General features: G+C 40.7%; 1 pseudogene; it reads right to left on the bottom strand.

The window, feature by feature from the left end:
• Positions 1-606: 606 nt before the first annotated feature.
• On the bottom strand, positions 607-707 carry LOC135273484 (U6 spliceosomal RNA; annotated as a pseudogene).
• Between the last annotated feature and the right edge of the window lie 904 nt (positions 708-1,611).

Raw genomic sequence — 1,611 nt, 5'->3', positions numbered from 1 at the left:
GTATGGTGCAGAGATTGAGAACACTGGTTCTAACGGCAGCTAGTCTGCCTGGATCCTTGCTCTGCCACACTTTAACTCTGTAACTTTAGACAAGTCTCTTAACCTCTCCGAGCCTCTGTTTCCTTGTTAATCAAATAGGTGAAAATACTATTTCCTACTGCATAGAGTTGTGAAAATAAAGTGAGATAATACTCAACAAACATTGGCTACTGTTTTTCACTAAACAGGTTTTAGGGTGCACCCAGAATGGTGGACCCTGTGCCACATGCTGGGGACACAGAATTGAGCAAGACAAACAGAAGGGCCCACTCCCTGTTACAGTCTAGTGGGGAAGATAGATAGTGCAATGAGCAGGTCTTAAGATGATGTGTGTAAGTGCCAGAAGAGGAAAATCCCCTGGTACCACAGAAAACCACAAGAGGAGTCTAACTAAGCCTCAAGTGTTGGGAGGAAGCTCCCGGGGAAATAAAGATGGGCACTGGGCAGACCCTGCTCATTGCCTGCCAAATGCACACGACTTCCCCTTGGTCTTTACCCATCCCATGCTCCACTGGGGTATCACAATTTTTCTGGGCCTTTTACACTTTTTTCCATTTATTTATTTATAAAGATATGGAACACTTCATGAATTTGCATGGCATCCTTGCACAGGAATCATGGTCATCTGTGTGGTTCCAATTGTAGCATATGTACTTCCAAGCCAGCACTCTTCACTTTTTTGCACCACACTCAGCTCTCCTTCCTTCTCTTAAAAGGTAACCAACCATTTTAATGATCATCTTCTTATTTCAATGTGTTCTTGAAACATGGGTATTGTGTGTGTGTGTACATTTACATTTTTATCATGAAAATTCTCTAAGGTGCACAAAAGTAGAGATAATAATATCACAAACCTCCATGTAGCCATCACCTAGTTTGAACAATTTTACCAACATTTTGCCAATTGTGTTTTATCTAGTCTCTCCCTTCCATCCCTACTTCTTTCTTTCAGAAGTATTTTAAGACAATCTCAGACATTGTTTCACCCATTATAGATCTCAGTATGCATCATCAACAGAAAATTACCTTTCAAAAAAATTCATAACCACTAAGTAGATTTTTTTCTTTTTTTTTGCTGTGAGTACTCCATTACTTCTAACTGCTGCACAGTACTTTCTCGTGTGCATGCACCACATCTGACCTATTCTTTTTCACAATAATTGACACTCAGGTGGTGGGCAACTCCCTTCCACCACCAATAAGACTGCGGGAACATCCTTATACAGGTCTTCTCCATTTACATGTTTAGCATGTGAGAACTTCCCCTGGGGAAGAAGTTCTTTTGTGAGAACTTCCCCTGGGGCAGAACTGTGGGTCACATGATATATTCATTTACATAATTTCACCAAGAAGACCAGACTGCCCTCCAAAATGGCTGTCCACAGGCTCACCAGCAGTGTGAGGTTCCCATGACCTCACACCCTGCCAATCACTGGAATTATCCACCTGGCTTTTTTTCCTTTTTTTTTCTTTTTTATTTCACTTTTCTCAGACCTCGCAGTTTTCTATTAATAATTGTTTTCAGTCTAATGCATGTAGTCTCATTTAAATTCACATTTTTGATGATTAACA

Source organism: Aotus nancymaae, unplaced genomic scaffold (assembly GCF_030222135.1).
Source record: "Aotus nancymaae isolate 86718 unplaced genomic scaffold, 86718_ANA_hifiasm-v0.15.2.pri h1tg000007l, whole genome shotgun sequence".
Taxonomy (NCBI): domain Eukaryota; kingdom Metazoa; phylum Chordata; class Mammalia; order Primates; family Aotidae; genus Aotus; species Aotus nancymaae.
Note: the sequence above shows the minus strand (reverse complement) of the source record. Positions and strands in the feature narration are given on the sequence as shown.